A 24,136-nucleotide genomic window follows, 5' to 3' on the forward strand; every position below is an offset into this window, starting at 1 on the left:
TTCACTCAGCCTAGTATAATGCTCACTCCAGTCTTCTGTTTCTTATAGTAACTGTAACATACTCTTCTCAAATCTAGTATTTTCTTTGTAAATCCCATAGAGTTTAGATTCTCACTTTATCATAACTTAGTTTAGCTTCATTTTCTCTCTCACATATTATGAAATTCTTTGTAAAACCTTTGACTTTCAATAGGTATGTTTTGCCAAATATCTTTTCCATTTACTTAGATTCTATTCTGTCTCAATTCTCAATATAACAGATGTATTTCCCACAGCATTTGGTATATATATTTTTAAGATTTATTTATTTATTTTAGAGAGAGAGGAGGAGAGAGTGTGCACACAAATGGGGGGAGGGGCAGAGGGAGAGGGTGAGAGGGAATCTTCAAGCAGACTCCCTGCTAAGTGCAGAACCCAGTGTGGGGCTCGATCTCAAGACTCTGAGATCATGACCTGAGCTGAAATCAAGAGTCGGATGCTCAACTGACTGAGCCAACCCAGGTGCCGCTGGTTTATTTCTTTAACCCTCTGACTAAATATTTAAGACAGACATGTTCAGAAATATTCTTTGTTTCTTGATTTCTTCAAAAGATATCATTGTTTTTTTCAATCACCTTTTCATAATTTAAAATCTTTTAAATTATTTTTATAGTTTATTTCAAGCTAGTTTTAAACATTAATGCGATTTATTTTTATTGATAAATTCTACTGTTTAAAAGGAACATTCTTCAGGGGAAAATGAGAAACTAATTCCAATAAACAAATAATAACTAGAGATTTCTGAAATTTATTATAAAAATCAGGACTAAGCTCTTCTGACATCTTTTCTATGGGTGGGACAGCAGGCAATCTAAGTACCTTCCAGTGTAATTTTCCCTCTGGTAGTTATTAACATTTTCTCATTATTCTTGAACATTATTAAATTTAAGTGTGATTTATTTATTTACTTATTATTATTATTTTTTATTGCCACTTGGGGTGTAAGTTCAACCTCAGGACTCCTATATTCTGGAAAATTCTCATCTATTATCTCTTAAACAAGGGCTTCTCTATCATTTCTTTTGGGTTCTCTTATTGATATAAGTAACATTTTGCTTCTTGACACAAATAAATAGGTAGGTAGATAGGTAGGTAAATAGATATCTAAATAGATATGTCTATGTCTTAGTCCATTTGGGCTGCTATAACAAAATACCAGAGACTGGGTGGTTTATAAATAGCATAAATGTATTTCTCACAGTTCTGGAGGCTGAGAAGTCTAAAATGAAGGTGGTAGCATGGTCACCTGGTGAGAGCTCTCTTCCTGGTTCATAGCTGGTATCTTCTCACTCTATCCTTACAGAGTGGAAAGGGCTAGGGGTCTGTGTGGGTCTCTTTTATAAGGTAATAATCCCATTCGTGAGGGCCCCAGCATCATGAATTAATTGCCTCCCAAAGGCCCCATGTCCTGATACCATCATTTTTGGGAGTTAGAATTCATCAATATATGAACCTCGGGAGCACACAAACATTCAGAGCAGAATAGGTAATAGATGATAGATAGATAGATAGATAATCAATATTGGATTTGTCTCTGGGCTGCATTCTGCATCTTCTACATCAATTCTGTCTTCAGCCATATCCAGGCTAGAATTTGAATGGTTTTTTTTTTTTTTTTTTTTTTAATTTCAATGACTATTTTTCTTTTTATTATCTTTAAGGTTTCTAAAGGGTTCTTTCAAATACATTTTTTTTCTTATTTATCTTTAAAATCCCTTGCTCTTTGATGGATGTTACTTCTTCATTTACCTCTTAAAGTATAATTAACATACCAACTTTTGTCTGATTTTTTTTTTAAGATTTTATCTATTTTTTGACAGAGAGAGAGAGACAGCGAGAGAGGGAACACAAGCAGGGGGAGTGGGAGAGGGAGAAGCAGGCTTCCCACCAAACAGGGAGCCTGACACGGGCTCGATTCCAGGGCCTTGAGATCATGACCTGAGCCGAAGGCAGACACCCAACGACTGAGCCACCCAGGGGCCCGTGTCTGATTTTTTTTTAAAAGATTTTATTTATTTGTTTATTTGAGAGAGAGAGAAAGAGTTGTGTGCATGCATGCAGGGTGAGGGGCAAAGGGCGAGGGAAAGAATCCCAAGCAGATTTGCACTGAGAGTGGAGCCCAGGACTTGGGGCTCAATCCCATGACCCTGAGATCATGACCTGATGATCTGAACTGAAAACAAGAGTCGGACGCTTAATGGACTAAGCCACCCAGGCGCCCCAGTCTGATGCTTTTTAAAAATTAATTTTACCTGGAATGAATTCATGATCCTATTGTTGAGTACTGCCTTTCTCAGCCTTAGATTTCTTCATATGTTTTGGAATTTTTGTTTTGTGTACCCATTATGAGTAGGAGATATTTTCTTTCTTTCGCTGTAGTTTCTCACTATGAATGCCTTTCTCTTCTCTGCGCTCACCCTTTCTTATCTAGCCCTTTTATATTTGTCTTTACCTGACATCCTCAGCCTTCTAGACCAGATTGGTCCTAAACTAGCATTTCTGGACTTCTGTCGCAGATTTATGTTGTAGATATCATAGAGTTAGGCATCCAACCAGCAGATGCTTACTTCATTTTCTGATTGAGAGATTATATCTGTATTCTTCAGCCTTTAAGCCAGAGACCTGGGTTTTTTTCAGCTTGTCTTCAGCATTTCTAAGCCACTGACTCTGGTTAGAGAACTCTTGAGTATTTATTCTCCAGAAATAGTACTTGTGGCCATCATTCCTATGTCTAGAACTGGAGCCCAGCAGGCTCATGGCTTTATCCCTGCTTTCCACTTTGCATTTCTGGTCCATTTCTAGCCTGTGGACATGCCCATTTCTTTTTTGAATACAAATTATTCTAAAAACTTTTTCTTTCTTTCTCTTTTTATAATTGACCTTATGTTTTGAGTAGAAAGAACAAGTCAGAACCTAAACTCATGGTGCCTACAACATGGTACTAATGCATTTTTCATATGTATTATTTGAATCTTTTCAACTTCTTTGCCTCTTCAGGGCAGATATACATCTTATACATAGCCTATATCCCCTACTATGCAGACCACAGACATCATAAGTATATAGTTGTTGCTAACTACTTCTTAGTTTAAGTGATTTTGTTTAGAAAAGAAAATATGATTCCTAATCTTAAGGACATTGTATATATCAGAATATGTCAATATATTTCTGTGCATGTGTGTTTGAGTGTGTGTGTGTGTAAATAAGTATGTCTTTCATACCTATTAGGGTCCTACTGAGTTTATTTACCTGTTTATGTGATCCTCCTTCTGCTTTCAGTTTGGCCAAGAATATCCTGAATAGGATCCAAGAAATTTTTCTTTATTCAAAAAGAAGAAAGAAAGAAAGAAAGAAAGAAAGAAAGAAAGAAAGAAAGAAAGAAAGAAAGAGAAAGAAAGAAAGAAGGAAGGAAGGAAGGAAGGAAGGAAGGAAGGAAAAGAAAGAAAGAAAGAGAAAGAAAGAAAGAAAAGGAAATTTATCTTTATTCCAGAATACAGAGAGAAATCTGAAATTTTGAATGACAATTTTGGACTCTGCTGCAAAAATTCTTCTCCTAACATTTTCAGTCAATTTTATTGCTTGATTGTTTTTAATCTCTTATAAAACACAGATGGCCACACTGATTCTGTGTAAAGGCTTGAGGGGAGACTAACTGGCCCACTGATGTTTCTATTCTCATGATAGTGTTTCCATGTGGAAGTTGGTAGCTCAGGATCATGTCGAGACCCGGCTGGCTGCTAAGGCCTGTGCTGCTTGTGTCTTGAACTTTCTAGAGTTTGGTAGTCATCAGTCCAACTTAGAAGCTCATTCTTTAAAGCCAGGAGGGTCTGCATTTTCCTTGGCCTCTTCCAGCAAATGTTATAAGACCTTAATTCTCATTGTGGGCTAATTATTCTCTTCTATTTGCCTGAACCATAATTCAGTGGGAACGATTCCTACTCAAAGAAATGAGGGCAGAAATTATAAAATTGAGAATAATGGCTTGAAAGCCATGAATGTCTAGAATCCTGTGTTAAGTCTGATACATACTAGCTTGGTGGTCTTTATAGGCAGTTCACTGGGAAAAAAAAGTTTTTTCTTCCACTTTCAAAGTGGAATCATCATAAAGATTAAATATTTACTGACTGACAATAATGAGCCAGCTCCCTAGAAAAATGAGACCTATTGTTAGTACCTAAGCACTTTCCAATTAAAAGAGTATGATTTTAACTCAGCTGGTTCTCAATTAGAGAAATTCCAATATATGAAAATTCATATTTAATAAAATAGAAATATTGTAAGGATTATTTCCATTGTGACTATATACATTTAATTAATTGCCAACTAAATATTTTTAAGGGCATCACAATGGCTGACTGAAGAGAAACTATAGTCATTTGTACTTAGTGCTTTTAATTATTAATATACTGCAACATTTAGAAAAAAAATTTTCCTAAGAAACATGAAATCTCAACACCACCAATTTGCAATTAAAGTCTTTCTTTATTGATGTTATCCAGGCAGGATGAATAAAAATTCTAAATGTTTAGCATTCTTAAGTAATGCTGGATGATTAGACATCTGGCGTAGGTTTTATAATTAAATGAGGCTTAAGAGTTATGCTGGTAGGATAATGCTGGCCTTTACAAATATCTGGTCCCTTTCTTGAAGTTGTTAAAACAGTGATAAAATATGTAGAAATTATTTACTAGCCATTTTGGAACAGGAAACAAAATATTAAACCATGTTTAAAAAATTATTCTTTGTATTTTAGGCCCTCCAGGGAAACGAGGTAAGAGGGGCCGAAGAGGAGAATCTGGTAAGTCTCTCTTTCAGCTGCTCCTTGTCATTAATGTTTTGGTTAGATTCCTGCATCTGTTCCTCCTAATTAATGATTATATTGTCTTGCTGGAGGTTGCGCGTAAGCTTGTGTGTTTAAGTTGCCTCTGCTAGACCTAGAATTTTTTTTAATCTTCTTATTTCCATCAAACTGTAGGTAGAAGTTTGGAAAATATTGTTGATTTGTTATGTTTGATAACCACTGGCACCCAATTTTGGGTTATTTACTGCGTCAGGTTAAGTTTGTCCTTTCCGCGTACAGTGGAGGGTTTCCTAGCTGCACGCAGTGTGGCGATACAGCCGTGCTTCCGTCTCCACAGATAGCAAATGCAGGATCTTTATGAAACCATCTGCTTTGGGACACTGGGGCACATGTCTTGGAAACCTTTATTGTTATTTTATCCAACTGGTACAATTTTGTCATGCTTTTACTCTCATTCATTTCAAAATTTGGAATTTTTATTCCTCTTGTATAACCCTAGAATTTTAGTGATGACAGCAGCCTGAGTAATCAATCCAGCATTTTCATTTTGTAGTTAAGGAAATGGAGGCCCCAGAGCAGTCAGGTGATTCGGCCAAGGCTACGCAATATTTTATGAGCAGAATTTGAAACAGGACCAATTGTCCTGATGCCCACTTCAGTGAGTTTTTGCTTTCAGGCCAAATCTCTATATGTATCTTCCTCTTACCTTGCAAGGAAGAATTGATGGCCTGATAAGGCTTCACATGGTCATTTACTTTTTTGGAGTCTTAGACTTTATAAAACAAGCAAGACAGTAAGTGTACACATTCATTTGGATATTTGGTTTCAAAAAAATTTTTTTTATTTGAGTGTTTTTCTTCACTTTGAAAGGTAATTTAAGATTTCATTCTAGTGTACTAAGAAATGCTCTTTTCCAGTATTTTTTAATAAGTATTTATCAGTGTTAAAAACAACCAATTTCTAAGTGTTGAAGTAGTAGAAATACTAACCTACCAAAAAGAGCAGCAGATTGATTTGTTGTGTTTTTGCTTTTTTGTCTCATTTCCTTTTTCGAAAAAAAAAAAAAGATGTCAAAGTAAAAGGAATTTATGAAAATTCAGTAATTTGGGCAGTATACTTGCTTAATTCCTTTAAGAGTGTTCTGAAAAGTTATCCTTAAACCTCATTTAATCTAAGTAATTGGATACTTGTATAAGTATCCCTTTCACCTTACAAAGTTTTATATTAGAGGATGGTTTATAAATGTGTTTTAAGGAATATGAAATAATGAAACATTAGTGGGATCAAATAATCAGTGAATTGATCTTTGTCAAAAGAAATACAAAGGATTGAGGGGGAAAAAAGTAAAAATTTTGTACTGATGTGCAGTTTTATAGAAAAATTAAAAAGTCAGTTCCTAACTTATTAGCTACTAAAAACTTGTGTTTTAATTGAGTGTACCGTGTGGATATATTGAAATTTTCTAGACTTTTCCTGTGTTTTGATGAGAATACAAAGTTTTAAAGAAATATAAATATCAGGGTTTAGTCTTTTATATATTGACAATGCTACTGAATGAAAAAACATTCTTAGAACAAATAATGGGTACATTTCTCATTTAACCATTTTACCAAACTCAAGAAAGTTATATATCGATTCTGTCTAACTGGGCTATCATAAACGACCAAAGATCCTCCTGATTCATATTTTATCTAAATTTTTAAGTATAAATAGGCCATCTTAAGAGGAACCTCTCAGTAATTCATAGACAGGCCTCAGGGAATCTGAACATTTTCCAAAATTTTATGTAAAATTTTGTGTGCAGATAGATGTAAATGCACTTTTCTGATATGGTATCAAAGTTGTCCAGGAACCAAAAAAAGGATTAGGATTCATTGAATTCTAGATGACTTCATCATCTTGTATTTTGCTGATGATTATGACAATGCTTTCATCTTATGTTCAGTCTTAATATTTTGCATCTTCACTAATTCGTCTCCCCCTTTCTCTCATTCTCTCCACCCCACCCCAACCCCACAGGTCCTCCCGTAAGTATTTTTGTTGCATTTGGGCTCCTGTACCTTAATCGGGATTACGTATGTTAAAACTTTGCTAAGGCATCAAAATATAGTCTATATTTCAATTAGAAAAATGTTACTGACCTTTGAAGAGTCTTTAGCGTCGGGAAATTATTTTTCTGGTGCACTCTTTTGGATATGTTGAAGTGCAAAACGTGTCAATTAAAAAAAACTTTATTTTTAATACTATCACGAACCAGTTACTCTCCTGGGACTTTTGGAATAACTTATGAAGCTCCTGATATTAAATCTTTTCCTGGAATTCTGAGGTTTCTCTTGCAAGCAAATCCCCAAGCTATTTCGCACTTCTTTTTTCATCTGTTTAAACTCGTATCTGAGATATTTGCATTTGCCAGTCCACCAAATGTAGATGGCAACATGATCATGGAAATGATACCCCCCATGGGCTTGGTCCGGTACTCCCTCCTTAGGCAACACTCCCTTTGAAGTCCGTTGGAGTTTGCCTGCATAAAGAACATGAGATGGAGCCCTTGGAGAGCTGCACTTTCGTTTTGCTTTCCTTGAGTAGGTCAGAGCTGCAGCATTCCAGCCTGCTTTGCACTCACAGGAACAGATTATCTTGTCAGCTTTGAGCTAGATGTGTGTTTGAGTAATAATATCCTGGATATCTGTTGTCTGACTCCAGTGTTTGCATTGTCCACTGTACGTTTACGGTAGCAATGATCATTGACATTGAGATATTTTCTCATCCCGAATAGCCAGTTTGCTCCAGGGTTCAAAGACTCCACATTGGCAACTTATCTAACAGGCCAGCATGATCTGGGGAGAGGGGCTTAGCATATACTCGTTTACTTTATTCAGAGGAAGCATTGGCTTCCAAATATCTTTTGCAGTCTTCCTGCCACGTTCAAGGGTGGAACATAAATCATGTTAGAAGTGACTTTGCTTCTGTAACTGACTTTCAGCTCCGGCTTAATGCTAGGCAGATGGCATGGCCCAGGTCTAGGAGCCTTATTCTTTGGCTTCCTATGTAAGCCTCTGTCTTTAAAACTAGAAGCAAGCCATTGCTACCCAGAGGAAACTCTGGAAATTACAGCCAGTATAGAGTGTTCCAGGCTTTTGTTGGTGGGTGTAAGTATTAGACATGCCAAGAGGTAGTTAAATCTTGCTTCTGCCATATGGTGACAGTCCGGGTTCTAGTATTTCCTCTTTGGTCCTTCAGAAGTTTCAGCAGCCACACAGCCCCTCCTTTCTTGGGGCCATCTATTAGTCCAGGTTCTCCACTAAAGATTTAATTGTTCTTTCCTTTCTTATTATATAAAAAGAAAATAGAACTAATATGTTTAAGCCCTGAGTACAGGCATACCTGGGAGATATTGTGGGTTCGGTTCCAGACTACTGCAATAAAGCGAATAACACAATACTTATAAAAGTTATGTTTACATTATACTGGAGTCTCTTAAGTGTGTAATGTATTATCTCCAAAAACAAAATAAAACAAAACAAAAGGTACCTGCCTTAATTAAAAAATACATTATTGCTAAAAATGCTAACCATCATCTGAGATTTCAGTGAGTCATAATCACTGATCACAGATCCATAACAGATATAATAATAATGAAAAAGTTTGAAATATTGTGAGAATTACCAAAATGTGACACAGAGACACAAAGTGAGCAAATGGTGTTAGACAAGTGGTTCCTATGGACTTGCTTGATGCAGGATTGCCACAAACATTCAATTTGTAATTAAAAAAAACCCACGATAGCTGTGAAGCCCAGTAATGTGAAATGTAATATAATGACATATGTCTGTACGGCAAGTAATATTCTAGGCACTTCACACACGTACTTTCATTTTGTCTCACATAAATCCTAGTGTTAACATTCCCATTGCTCAGTGAGGAAAAGACTCGCAGAGGTTAATTATCAATAGTTGCACCTCTAGAGAGGGTTTACAAAGTTGGAATTATTTAGATGTGTCTGATTTTAAACCCTTTCCACTTACCACACTATCTCTATCCCTTATGAATTATGAATGTGTTACAACATGGATCATTGTCACACAGGTTTGTCAGGCTATGGTCAAATCATATTCCTTGATATAAGTAATTATATATAATAAAAACATGTCTAAAAAATGTAAAGCAGCTAATCTATAAAATGAGCATTCATACTGTCCCATCTCGACAACGTTTTGAAGAAGTTAAAATGTGTTTAGCAAACTGCATCAAATCCAAGAAATGAGGTATAATTATGAGTTTTAATGATAATTGAGTTTATAATTTAATAATTTTTAATAATTTAATAATAAATAAATAACTTAATAAAATGAGTTTAATAATACTAAAAAATAATTGAAGTCACTCACATTTGGAAAGATGAAGAACCATTGATTGTGAAAAAGAGGAAAAATATGTATTGATCATGTTAGCTTTTCTAATACAATGGAGTCTTATAGTACTTGGGACCCCATATCATGGGAACCCTTATGGGTGAAATATCTTACAATGAAATCCTCTTGAGCCTCTAATTTCTAAACCCTTATATATGATTTTCAAGAAGTATTTGCCTTTTATCAAATTTAACTTTAGAGTTATAAAATATTTCCATTATATTTCTTGCATCTGAATAAAAATAAATGAGTGGTGGCATTATTATGATTAAATAGGTTTACCAATGATATATTTATTGAGGTATAATATCTAATTATTGACAATTATAATTTGAAGTGACCATACTCATCCTGGTTTTAGCATCATTTAATTTTATGTGTATTTTCCCCTTCCATTTCTTTTCCATGAACTGAAATCTTAAGTTTCTGTAATTTTATTTTTAGAGAAATTTTATTTTTCTAATTTTGTATTTTAAAAAAGTATATTTAACTATCTTCATAAATAGGAAATTGGATGAAATATCAAACTTATGCTGCCATTTTAATGGCAGTTGCCCTTGCCTCCATCCTGTAAATTCAGTGTAAAGCACAAAGGTAGTCTGAGAAGTTCCATGGTCTTGCTTTTGGTGAGCAATCTGTGGCACAGAGTCTGTGCCAGAATCCTTGGCAAAAGTAAATTCCTCCAGCTCCTTCTAGCCATGAGCTTCTGTGGTCCCATGGCTTCGCATGTACAGGAAGATTATGAAGTGTAACCTGGTGTCCTGGTGTGTATTTTCTTGTCATTCATTTTCACTTGTGAAATGTGCTCAGTAGTGTAAAAAACAGCATTCACGCACTTATGAAACAAACAAATAAAAGATTGATTGACCTGAGGGACAGTAACAGATCTCTTTTGCCACTAAGAGTCACCTTTTTCATTGCCCTTCTGAAATAATACCCTGAAGTAAATTAAAAAAAAAAGCATAATGATAAAATTTAATTCAGCAAACTTACATTTACATCTTCATTTGATGTATTTTGGAAAACTTGGATACATTACACTAGAATTATGTGTGGCTAAAGTGTTTTTTCTCTGTCAGTTTCTATGTCTTGCATATTGAGATCATTTATAATTTAAAGCTTGAAATACAACTTAAATTAGATCCCACATATCAATTTACCCTTTAGGAAGAATCTCTTCAGCTTATAACTCAGTTACCCATTTTGACAAAAAGATATCGTTACCATAGGAGTCCCTACTATAAAAGGCTACAATGGAGTAATTTTATGATAACATAATTTACTTTTACATGAATATCAGGTACTTTTTTCTATTTTCTTTTTCATAAAGGTAACATGTATTAAAACAGTGCTCTAAAGGAATCCATGAAAGTGCTTTGATCGCCGAGCTCGGATATCACGAATATGTTTGCTAGAATGATTTGCCTGACCGTTGTGTTACCTGATTGCCTATGGCATGAAATTGTACCTTCTATTTTGGATGTCTTAAAAATACATTCATATTTCAATAAGAAGCAAAAAGTAAGATTAAATTTACAAAGTGACTTCAAGTTTTCAAATGTAGCAAACTTTGCTCTATTTTGGACCCTTTTTAGAATCAGTAGGGGATGTGGTTTCTCTGTCCTTTGTCCCCAAGGGAGATGCTATTCTAATATTCATAGGTAGCAGATTCAAATGAGTCCTATAACTGTCGCCAGAAAAGAGTCAGGAGACCTGTTTTAACTGGCTTTTTATTTGTATCAGTCTATCAAGCTGTATAATTGTGCTTGACTGACAGAGATATGATGTTATTGTTGGTAGCATAGAACCCTCTGAGGTGTGAAATACGATGCTCTTGTGCAGCCTGTTCTGTCCCATCTACCTTCAGCAATTGTCAACTCAATTTGAAGTCCAGAATCTTGTTGACAGATGAATGAAGCAGACTTAGCCAAGTTAAGCTTACAATGCTATTTCTGCCAATGTGGTAGATGAATTAGGAAAAGAAATCTCTGAGGAAATTTTAGATGAAAAACTCTGATATCTTTACTTCATATTGAAAAAAACAATATGACTTTTAAGTCAATAGTAAATCTTTTCCAGATACGCTAATAATTACAGTTTATGGTAAACTTCCTACCACGTGTCACTTTACAGACCAATTCTCATACCAGGACCGTGAACTAGAGATTTATTATACCCATTTTACAGACTAAGAAACTGAGGGTTGGGCAGGTCAAGTAATTTTGCCCAAGCACTCACATTTAGCAGGAAGCAGAACCAAAATTTGAACCCGTGCCATCTCTATCTCTCTTCAAAGCGCCCCCCCCCCATATTTCTATGTTTTTCAGGCAAGTAAGGTTTAAGATTTACCACTTTCTTTGCAAATACCTTCTTTGTTGTGTCTTATCCTACCCTGTGTTATCTGCAGTTCCTATTAAGCTTTTCTTAGTTATCTGTAGATCTCCCATCTTCCATGTGCTCTTTCATACTGCTGGTTACTCAAGACAAGCTTATAAATCATCTAATTCACATCTAATGTGTGGTGATAATGAGCTTTGCCTCTGAGTGAAGAAAAATAAATACAAAATTGTCTTGGAGTATTTCAGCAAATGTTCCTTTAATTTCTTCTTTGTTATATTCCTGCTTAATTATTAGCATATTTTTATTTCTATTTGGGCTCAAAGAGAATGCTTTTGGATGTGTAGTGGCTTATTTTTTTTCTATAATAATAGGGCATTATTGTTTATAGAGCAAACCATTTATCTCATAGGAAGCAGAATCACTACCATATACTAGGATGGCTAGATAAAATTCAGATATAGTCACCATAACAAACCAAAGAAACAGACAAAACAAGCCTGGAGAATTAGTTTGCATCTAAAGGCTGTTTGGGGACAGGGCTATAATAGAATGACCATAGGCTGTCACAGATGGGTAGTTCATTTTGGGACACTGAACACAGGTTTGTCTCTTGGAACAAAAGGTAGAAAAAGAGGATATAACTATAATTCTTACATAGAATAGATTCCCCAGTGTCTTTTTATGTCTTGTTTTGAGTGATTCAAGCTGCCATGTTTGAAGAGGGAACTGCGCTCAGTGGCAATTTATTTCAATGCTCCCTCTCATATTGTTTATGTGGATTTGTGCCAGATTAAGCAGAACTTTGGAATTCTTGAAAAGGGCAAGATAATGGGTAAAGACCCTCAAATTGAGGTAAATAAGGGTGTTAAAATTTAAAAAGAGGGAGAGAGGAGGAAATAGACATACAAAAATATTGACAATGCTTTTCTTTGCAACGTTATTTTTTCTACTGGTCTATTTCTAGATGCCATCTGTTTTAGAATAACTGTACTTATTATAACAGACAGACCCTTAGATGTTAGTAGTTTACCACAATATACATTTATTTCTTATACATGATGAGGGACAATCTTTCAGGGACCCAGAGTGATGGAGACTGCTATCTTTCATCTGAGTGTTCTAAGGTTACCCTGAGCATAGATATGCAGCCATCAGATTAGAAAAATAAGGAAAGAGAGTGAAAGGTTAGATAGAAGGATTTTCTTTGGCCAGCACTTGAAATACAGGGTTTTATGGTTTATATCACTTTGACCACATTGCTTTGGCAAGAGTCAACTTCCATCTTCACACATAACTGCAAGAAAGATCAAGAAATGTAGCTGTGGGCTCAGAAGGAAAAGTAAATACATTTAGTGAACAGCCAATCTCTGCTGCCCTGTCTGGAAATAATTCCTTAGGAAATAGAAAGGAAAAAAAAAAAGGAATAGAAAGAGCCAGAAATCCTCAGAGAGATGTACATAGGTATGTCACTTGGGTAATAATGTAACCTCTGTCTTATTGTAACATTTTACAGAAGAAAAATATTCATCAAAATGATTATCACTAGAATGGAGCACCTGGGTGATTCAGTAGGTTGAGCATCCAACTCTTGGTTTTGCTTCAGGTCATGATCTCAGGGTCATGGGATCCAGCCTCAGCTCAGCATGGAGTCTGCTTGAGATTCTTTCCCCCTCCCTTTCCCTTCCCCTCTGCTCACCCCCCAACACAAACTCTCTCTCTCAAATAAATAAATAAATACAATCTTAAAAAAAAAAACAAACAAAACAAAACCTATTATCACTAGAATCCTTGAACAGAAAAAAAAAGTAAAACGGAAAAGTTTGTTTTTTTTTTAAGTTGGGCATTGGTTTATAAGAAGAGTAGGGTATTAATGCCAGGTCATGAGCCCCAGCTCTGCCCAGGTTACTTTGTAACATCATTGGTAATGAGGGCTTTTTAACTTTAAGCACTTGCAAAATCTTTAAGCACAATCAGACTCTGTTATGGCTTTTTCTTTCCTCTCTCTACTGTCTCTCATGCCACTGAGTGACTTCATTACCTTGTGTCTACAACAATTCTGGGTTCAGGGTAACTTCCTCAACTAGGAACAATTCTCATTGTCTATCTTGTTTCATATTCCCAATTGTTTCAGGTGAAAGCTTAATGTTTAGTAATACTTTTATGAAAAAAATGACTAATGTTCTTAAAGCAACTCTTAGAAGGTTTGAAAAGTAAGCAACTGTCACTCTTTGGTGGGCAACAGATGATTAAAACCAAAGAGAGTTTAGATGTGGATCTCTCTCTCCCAAAGATACTTGGTAGAAGAAATAAGAGAGAGCTAAAAGAGTGTTTCTTTTTAGATTAAAAAATAAAAAACAGAACAAATAGCACAAGACAGTCAGAATTATTAAAAAGTAAGCAACTTTTTTTTTGCTTTTAAAGTTTTTGCTGTCAGTTGCTGATCGGATACCTGCAAACCTTTCAAATATCCAGTCTACACACAAATGGGGTGTCACATCACTCTTTCCTGTTTGACTTTCTTGTAACCAGATACTCATGTTGCTGAATTCCTAGGACTGTCTGCCTATGCAAGCCTGCAGATAGCTTCTTGGACAAATTGGAGAGGTAGTTATATGACCTCCCCAATCGTGGATTTGTGGGGCAATAACTAGCCCTGGTCAAGAAAGCTACTCTAAAATAAAGTGCTGTTAGAAAGCAGTTTGGACTCATTTTGAGTGTTAGCACTTTGAACAAGGTCAAACAAGTGATTGAAGGGTACCTCATTGTTTCCTCGTGAATGTCTATACACTCAATAATCTTTGTGGAGCATGTGATTACAGAGAAGTCCTCAGTGTCCCCGTTCTTCCAAACTAGCTATTTAAAATGCTATGATTTCCTCTTAAAAAACGGTGGCTCCTGCTTAATTTCTGATTATGTAGACATCATGAAGATGGCCTACATTTGGCCTCAGTTGACTAAGTGACCTGTTTGATTTGAATAGAGTCCTAGACTATAATATAGAAAGAATTCCCTTATCTAGATGTCCAATGAACTTTAGTTCTTGCTTTGGTGAAATTAAAAGACACCAAGTCGTGAATCTAAAGTGTCTGAGGTTACCTAAATGTTCATACGATTTTTAAAAAATCATTATGAATGCTATTTTTAATGCCTTTTTTATTTTCACAGGTCCCCCCATGCTTTCTTGAGATTTGCTTAGGGTTAAATAAAATAAAGCTTTTTCTTATTTTCTTACTTGCTAATAATTTCAGTCTCAGAAATACATATACACCTCTAGCTTTTATCTCTGCAGAATTTTTTATTAGAACGTATTTCTTTATGGTCAAGGAAATGAATAAAGGATGGAATCAGGATATAGAGTCAGGAGATACTTTAAAGGGTTATTAATAATTAGTTAATACAGTTGTTTAAAATATAGTGCTGTTTATCACTGATTCATTCATCAAACTCATATTGAGTACCTAATATATGCCATGCCCTCTGCTAGATATGGTGGTGATAAAATAACAAGATAAGGTACAGTCTTCAAGGAACTTACGAGTCTAGTGGAAACAAAACAAACAAAAAAATAGCAATATTATGTGAGAAGAAGTATGCTCCGGTTATGTCCAGGTACAATAGGAGAACAATAGAGGGGTAAATAACCCAGATTTGGGTGGGGAGGGGATCAGGGATACCTCTGGATCTATGATAAGTCAAGGAGTTGTTGATGTGAAAAATTTAAGTAATGCAATGTTTTCAGGGAGGCTGGCATTTTCAAAGACTTTGAGGCACAAGACAGAATGGCATTTGGGGGAAGCTGCATTTTGAACAGGTTGAAATGTAAAGTTCAGGGCCATAAATCAAGAGAACAGAGATTGGAGTGGATAAGGATGTGAAGGACCATGCAGGCCATGCTAAGTCATTACCCTGAGAGTATACAAAGTCTGAAGGATTTAAGAAGTAGGGAGGCATGGTCAGATGAAGATTTTAGGAAGTTCATTCTTGCTAAAGGACAAGGGGACAAAAGGGAAGTGAGAGATGATTAAGGTACTGTTGCAGTTATTTAGGTGAGAAATATAATGGCCTGGAGAGAAGTAGAAATTGGGATAGATTCAGGTGCTATTAATGAGGTAGAAATGGCAGAAATTATGACTAGATGTAGGGGTGAGGAGGAGAGAGAAGTGGGGGTGATTCGCAGGTCTTGCTCTGGGCAATAATAGTGCAGGCCACTGGGACAGGGAATAAAGAAGGCAGAGGAGGTTTGGTCTGATGGAGAGTTATAGATGCATATGGGACATCCAGATGGAAGCATCCAGTAGCCAGTTGGCTATGTTGTTATTCCACTCGGGAGAGGTTTGAGCTGGAGCGAGAGCTTTAGGAATAATGAAGTGGTTGTAGGAAAATATAGCTGGTTGTTGAAGTGATTGACGTTATCAGGCTATTCAGCTCGTGAAGATGAGACCCTCCCCCACTCTCCTTTAGAGTTAGTCATTTAAGAAATAGGTGGAAAAATTGGAGCCCTTAAAGAACACTGAGACAGAGTGCTTAAGGAGATGGAGGGAGAATCAGTACATACTACAGTCAAGGGAGAAAAGGGAAAAGTCTTAAAATGAAGAGAGTGGTGTACAGTGTTAGATACTGCAAACTGGCAAATAGATGAAGACTGAAAAGTGTGCACTGTGTTTACCAATACAAAAAGCCTTGGTGCTGCTTTTCAGGGCATCCCCAAGCACATTAATTAACATCACTTTGTTCCCTGCTTATGGTCTATACTTATCAGCCATTTTGCCCAGAGGGGGTAAAATGGGTATAATACAAATCAACCACAAATGGAAAACTCATGTATCCTCGGGACAGCACATGTTATTAAAATGTCTCTTGATTATTCCCACAATGGGAAATATAGTATTTGGATGGAAGATACACGCAGTGCCAAGTTGTAACTCACAGCTATGGGTACAAAGGAAGGTCTCTCATTTAGTTTCTCCCTCCATCCCTCCTATCCTTCTTTTGTTCCTTAAATTATTTAAAAATATAGTCAAACAATGAATCATGGAACACTACATTAAAAACTAATGATGTAATGTATGGTGATTAATATAACATAATAAAAAAATTAAAAAAAATAAAAGATATCTTGGGCACCTGGGTGGCTCAGTTGGTTGGGCGACTGCCTTCGGCTCAGGTCATGATCCTGGAGTCCCTGGATCGAGTCCCGCATCGGGCTCCCTGCTCGGCAGGGAGTCTGCTTCTCCCTCTGACCCTCCCCCCTCTCATGTGCTCTCTCTCTCAAATAAATAAATAAAATCTTTAAAAAAAAAATAAATAAATAAAAAAATAAAAGATATCTTAAAAAAACAAACAAACAAAAAATAAAAATAAAAATGTAGTCCCTGTCTCAGACAGCTTCTAATTTGGTTGAAGAGACTAGTCTTCACCTCTGTTTACTATTTATTAACCATACAAGTCACTTTATACTTAAATGCCAGATGAATGAGCCAGATAGTCACAGCACTAGTTCTGAATGAAGAAATTCTATTAAGCATATTAATGGCTAGGAAAATTGGAACTTGAGCTGAGACTTGAAAGATGGGAAATAATTGGATTGGTGAAGAAAGAGACGGTGGCCTAAGAGGTGGTAATGAGCCATTGGAGAGGCAAAGGTGTCTGGAGTAGATGGCTCCTGATAGAAGTAGTAGAGGTTATTCTGGAAGGACTGGTCAGGATTCCACACGGAGAGCCTTGAATGCCAGACTTAGCAGTATATGGGTTTTCAATTTTAATAGAAAAAGCTATAGGCAGTTGGTAAGCAATAAATGAAAGCTTATTTAGAGTGATTGATCTGAGAGTGATTTGCAGGGTAGCTACTGGAGGAAACATGAAGAAAATCTAAGATGGGCTTCATCTGAGAGAAGTTACCAAAGAAGAGTTATAGGATTTATAGAATGAATATGAGGCGTGAACCAGAGGAAAAGTGAAGGATGATTCTGCAGTGGAGACAGAATAGGACACCGTGGGAGCAGCAGCTCAAAAATGGAACATTTTATGGAGGAAAAAGATGTCAGTGTTGAGTATTTTGAGTTTGAGTTATTGGTATGATCTCTAAATGGAGGTAGTTAAGATTTTAGAAGATACCAAACTCTTCTCATTGTGACCAAAAATGATCATTCACTTGGGGCTATACTCTCTCTACTCTGTATTGCTGGCATGGCTAGAGTGATGCTCCAGCAAAATGGCAAACAAGATAAAGGCTGAAAAGAATCCACTGCGTTTTCCAATAAAAATGGCTTTGGTGATTCTCAAGGTTCTCCAGAGAAACAGAACCAATAGAATATCTATCAGACAGATTTATTTTAGGGAATTGGCCACATAATTGTAGGACCTGGTAAGTCTGAAATCTTTGGGCAGGCCAGCAGACTGGAAACTGAGACAGAGTTTCTATGTTACAGTCTTGAGGCAAAATTACTTCTTCTCTGGGAAGCCCCAGTTTTTGCTCTTAAGGCCCTCAGATGATTGGACAAAGCCCACCCATATAATTAAGGACTACTTGCTTAACTTAAAGTCAATTGATTGTGTCAATCATATCTATAAAATAACTTCACAGCAACATCTAGACTAGGGTTTGACCAAACAACCAGGCACCATAGGCTAGCTATACTGACACAAAATTAATCATCATAGTGATGTTTTCAAATAAGCACCTCTTCAAGCCATACTTCTTCAGATCCCTGCTGAATATGCAGTTTACCTTCATACTTGTCCTTTATTTCTGTCTTCTCCCTTCTCTGTAAATCCTTCCTCCTTCCTCTTTGTCCCTTTAGTTGATTCAGCTTTCATATTCCATATGCATAGCCTTTTAACTTTGCCTGTGATGTGTAAATATATATGCATCCTTCATTTGCAAGCATTCTTGGCTAATTATTATGTAATACATTTAATTGGAAGTTAGTGATCAAAAGCCCTTTCATGTAGATCACTTGATGCTACAACCCTGTGAAGTAGACAGGACTGCTAGCATTGCTCTGTTTTACTTACCAGCTCAAAGTGGGGCTCAGAGAAAGGGAGTGACATACTTGTGACACATGGCTCATAAGTGGCATGTGGACACCACTAAGCTTTGGAATGTTTATATTTGATGTTCCTGTAGCAAATAAATACAGATCCACAAACTTTTTAGAGAAAGACAAGAAGAGAGTCTCTCCTACTTGACACATTTGAGGATGAAAGATTCCTGGAAGACTGGCATTTGGAACCTAATGAGAGTAAAAGAGAGAGTATTTGGTAATAGCTTTTCTGCTGCTGAGAGCCCATCCAGACTGAGGAAAAGGACAAAAATGAATCAGCAGGGATTGGCCAGGCACTGAGGTGAGTCAGAAGGTCTGAGGGAGGCAGCCTAGGCTGCAGACCAAGCCAGAGATGCAAGGAACTTGCTCTTCCTAATCACCGCCCCACTGTGCTCTCCCTTCTCTTAGCTTTTGACCTGTCACCTCTTACAGTGTCCAGTGGAAGAACAGAAACAGTAACACTAGGCATCTATACAAAGTGGCTGAATCACCACTTCCTTTTCTTGATAAACAAATGAAATCCATATTTGTGTAGCTAACCCACAGAAAAAGAAGGAGAATGTTTGGCAGGCACAGTAGAAACTCAATCTGGAAACTACAAATTTAAAAAACAATTATTTTAAATTTCATATCACAAACTTCCTTTTGGAGGCTTCCGTTAGCTACATCTATGTTAGGATATTCTTCTGGGAGTAGAAATATAAGCACTCCAGAGCTTTGTGCTGCCCAGAGCTTTGGATTTTATAGGACACATGAAAGCATACTTTAGTCCTGTACCGCAGACACGGTCTTTTGTTCTGATATATAATTTTGTTCAGCAGTAGTAGACACACATACTTTGTCTCTTGATTTGCAGTTTTGGGAACAATTTCAACTTGCTCCCTTCCAGAGCACGTTATTAGCAACCAATTGGCATACAGTTTCAGGCTTTTTTACAGGTGAGAGTGAAAATGGAAAGAGTGGATTACAGAGTTCTCTGCAGGCACCCCGAATAATTTATCGCCCTTCTGTTGTAATGACTGAATGTATATATCTTTCACCATATGTAGCCTTCCATTTAGATGTTCAATCAATGGTAAAGAATAAGAATGGCTTTTTAAAAACCATCCCTTGGAGTGGAACTAATCGGCTTGTGGTTTCCTTTCAGGTAGTCTGACTGTTCTCCAAATATGCCCTGTATATCCTCAGATAGGAAATGACCTGAACTTCTACTTCCAGTTGTGTGGGTTATTTATCCTGATGCCCCCCTCCATTTCCGCCCAACCCTCTATTTTGCATATTAAAGTTAAACCTCTAACTATTGAATTCTCATGTCTGACTGCAAAGTGGATCTGGCATGGCCATTACATAAAACCTTACTTTGTACATTATATGGCATGAGTTGAAAAGAAGTGATTTTTGAATTCCCATATTGTTTACCAGTTTGAAAGTTGTGAGAAGGATGAGGATTTATTCCTTTGGCCGATTAGATCCCCTGGGTTTTATTTGTGAAAAATGTTATTTTCTCATAGGCATTAACTCCCCTGTTTAGAGGGAGGGAAAAGTCTTTATTTTATCTTTAGTTTGGTGATATTAATAGACTTTAGGAAGAGAGACTTTGCAGAACATAAACTGATGGCAATTTCAGATCGTAGGAACATTTTGAACAAAATAGAAGATTGTTTGACCTCGTATCAAATATCATAATTTGTAAGAATCTCACTACAAAAATTGTACATTCTCTGTAATATGAAGTTTCTGAAGTGCATATATTTAATCAAAACCACAAGGCACATGAATTTGGATTGAGAAACTCCTCCTATTTGTGAGGAGGGGGAAGCTTTCATTTTGTCATTAAAGAGTAGGCAATTTCTTTCATTTTTAGAACTTCCAATACTTTCTGGAAACTCTAGTAACTAAAGCACATTGATCATCTACTAGACTTCTGTTAAAAATTGAGTAAATAAGAATGCTTTCATTCATTGTAAATTATTAGTGAAAATTGACCTGTCTTATCTCTCTATAGAAGCAGGAACTCAGTCTATTACCCTAAAGTACAATGATTGCTAAGTTGTAAACTATTTTAGTACTTTCAGTGATTTATAATGCCCTTATTATATTGTCAGTAAATTAGATGCCATGGACAATATAAGCATTCTTTTTAGGAAGAGTTTTGATAACAGTTAAAGCGTACAGTTCATATGAGAATGTTTCTTTTTGGGGACTAGAAGTCAGCATCATTTTAAGTGTGAAATGTTTCTTTGCTACATCTTGCTTTTGCTTGCTGACAGTAGCTACAGCAGGTGGCTTACTCTTAAAATCAACATGATCAATCTCTTAAAAATGACATCTCTTTTGTTACATATTTGTTCTCACCTTGTCTCACTCTGTGCTGGCTAGCCTTTTAAATGCCTTAGGATACCAAGAATGGTATCTAAATAGATTCCTAAATTACAGATCTTCAAACTTCTTACTTTTAAACTATAACCAAAATTAGCTAAATGTGGTTTGGCATGATCCATTAAGGGCATCATATGAAGCCCAGAAATATGAATATGTGCACTTATATAAAACCGGCTCCTTGTCTAACATCCAAATATACATGTTATGGGACCCTAAAGCCCCATAGTAGAGTATTAAGTTCTGATATTTGTATTTATGGGCTTTTAATTTCTTTCTAACAAATTGAAAAATGATACGTCTGTAGCAGTTGACCAAGATATTGACTCTTTAGTCAGAATGTCTTGTAGCTCAGAATTTTCTGCTAAGTAGAAAAAAACCTTCTTTTTAGAAGAGGGATCTTTTCCTGAGATTTTTCTCTTCAAATATGGAAAGTTTCAGGGTACATAAAATACAAAAATTATAGAATTCTAGCTGGTGGAAACCTCAGAGAGTAAGTCCAAGCTTCCTCTTCGGTTTTTAACTTAGAGAACTAAAAGTGGACCCCAAGCAGGTATTTGAAGGAAGATTTCATCTCATTGACACAGACCTATTCTGCAGTGATGAAAATGGATGTACGAATAATGGTATGCAGTATATTCTATCTTAATTAATTCAGTTTTAAGGGAATATCTTCTAAAATGCTCCATATTTTAATAAGTTCAATTCATCAAAGTCATCATGTCACATCTGTTACAAAGATTGGTCTCTTGCTGAACGCTAGCCAAATAATTTTCCAGAAATGACATTTTTCACAGTTTATTGTGTTCTCATCATCCTGGCACAAGCCATATCAAGTGTATTTCTTGAGCAGTGCTTAAGATGAATTAGTCATGTACATTCTGTTTCTGCACATGGAGGTTTCAGTTTCTTAAGAAAAATAAGGGCTTTTAGGTAATAATGTCTTTCAGGTTTTAATCAGCCATAAACTTTTACATTCTTGTTTTTTAAATGCTCGTGTGGTTAAGAAATAGAATAACACCATGAAGGAAATTTATTTCCTACTTTTAAGTAATATTACTCCTTAATTACTTGAGTTAAATCTTATGTTTTACCCCAATTTAAATGAAAATAGGTTAAGAGAAAGTTTGGGAATCTATTTATTATTGAATTGAGTTAAAGTATTTGAATGACTTGGCATTATTTATAAACTTTGATTGCTCTTTTGGTTTCAAATCTTACTTAGACATGGCTAATATTTGTGCAAGTGAAAATAAAAATTTATTATGAAATGACATAAGATTGAGTGATACATATTTTTGATGTAAAGGATATTGTGGTCAAACAGATTCATTTTATTTTTCTACAGAGGTTAGAAGAAAACATGATTCTATAGCATTATTGAATGGCTTACTATTTCTCACCATTCTTTCCCTACTATGGGCTCTTCATGAAGGGGAAATGTTGAAAAGAAGAATTTAGAAAACTGGGAAATTCCTACACCAGGAGATAGGCAGGTTAAACTCTATCTCTAGGATCAGAAAGCAAAAAGGTTTCAAAGTTATTGTTTTCTTCAAAAAATTGGAAATCTTAATTATGGTTTGATTGAATTTCTGGACTTCTCTCTACTGATTGGGATGGCTCTTGCTGTTCTTGCCTGCAGTCTCAACTTGACTGTACAAATAAGGGGACCAGATTCCACTGTACTACAGATTGCGCACGTGGGAATATACACAGGAGCTAAAGGAACCTGGAGCTGCACTCCACCTGCCCTCTGACATTGGTGAAAAATCCTCCCTCTGGTTAATCACAGAACCAAGTCCCTTGACTTCCTTTGTGAATAAGGACAGTGCTACGTAACTCTGATGTCCTAGTTCCTGCTTCATACACCTATACATTATGTGTGTGTGTGTGTGCGTGCACATGTGTGAACCGGACTGAAACTTCTCCCTGAACTCTCCTTTCAATGAGAAAAAAATAAATGGCTGAGGTTTGCAGTTTGTCAAAAGCTTTGAAAAGATTGCTTTAGCAGACATTATTTCTGGAGGCTTGGACTGCCTTTCCACTCCTTTAGGAAGGACCTGATGGGATAGCCTAATTTACTTCATGCATGCCAATTATTAATACAAATGTCTACCTTGGCCTCCTTCCTTTCATTTATACAATTTCAGGGATGGTCAGTCAGCCATGCTCCAGGCAGAACATAGAACCATTCATGCACAGGAGCTTGTGTTTTATTCTCTCCCCAGTAGGCTCTAAGCATGCTGTGGCTACAGCCCATGGAGCACTATCTTTTATCCCTTGGCAGTTATTTAGAATCATTCAGAAAGAACCTGCCGAGCCTCATCAATAGAGGTAATTTAGCCAGTGGCTCTGAAAATGCTAAGTTATGTTCCCTGTCTCAACTGAGAACATTTATGTTACAGAAGAAATGAAGTGTATTCAATATGCTCTTGAAGAGTGCATTACAGTATCTAATTCGGTCCCAGCATCACTAACTGTACAACCATATAAAGTTAAATTAAGGTGGCTTATTTTTTAATAAAATCAATTTTATTGCAGTGACAAGAGAGCACTATAACTAGTTTTCACAATTTGAGCCTTTGTCACAGGCCTTTCAGTCGTGTGGGAAGAAAAAGCCCAGTAAAGTATGGGAATCTGAAGATGTCTGCACTTCTCAGTTGTCTGTGACTGTGGGTTCCCTGTTGAAGAGTCCATGCCATACTTTTCCTTCTGTTTTCTGGCACCACCACAGTGCCTAGAATTTAGTAGGTTGATTGAATGAAAATTCATATAAGGATGAATTTTTTAAACCAAATATTTATTGTTTACCTTCCACTGTCCAAGGTGCAGTTGAGCATAAGAATTAAAAAGCATAGGCTCTGGAATCTGACAGACCTGAATTTATATCTCAGTATTTCTACTTAATAATTGTGTGATCTTGGGTAAGTCACTCAAGCTCTTTCTGTCTCAGTTTCCACAACTGTAAAATGGGCTAATAATTGTACCCGCTAATGTGTGCAAAGCAAACAGCCCAGTGCCTGGTATCTTGTAACAGCATGGTTAAGTGTTAGCTGTTCAAGGAGCATACCGTTTAATAGGGAAGAGAAGATACTGATAGCTATGATTTTAGGCAGAATGTA

The sequence above is a fragment of the Neomonachus schauinslandi genome, chromosome 2 (genome assembly GCF_002201575.2).
Source record: "Neomonachus schauinslandi chromosome 2, ASM220157v2, whole genome shotgun sequence".
Taxonomy (NCBI): domain Eukaryota; kingdom Metazoa; phylum Chordata; class Mammalia; order Carnivora; family Phocidae; genus Neomonachus; species Neomonachus schauinslandi.